This window comes from Odontomachus brunneus, unplaced genomic scaffold (assembly GCF_010583005.1).
Source record: "Odontomachus brunneus isolate Ranch 3 - 2012 unplaced genomic scaffold, Obru_v1 Obru_scaffold_195, whole genome shotgun sequence".
Taxonomy (NCBI): Eukaryota; Metazoa; Arthropoda; class Insecta; order Hymenoptera; family Formicidae; genus Odontomachus; species Odontomachus brunneus.
Window position 1 is genome coordinate 148,932 of NW_022639645.1, and position 271 is coordinate 149,202.

The following is a 271-nucleotide window of genomic DNA, read 5'->3' on the forward strand; positions in this document are numbered from 1 at the left end:
TATATATATATATATATATATATATATATATATATATATATATATATATATATATATTAACACTTATATTAGAAGCATTATGTACAGCATAGTAATGTGTATACTAATTAAGTACATATGCCTTACGCATGCCATGTAAAGAAACCCTATGAAGTCATAGAAACTTAACAGGGCATCACACATATCACAGGATGGAAATAAGGTGAAAATGGCAAATGCTATGGACGGAATTGAAGGTGAGCTTTCGCAATTTACTAGACCGGGACACGAA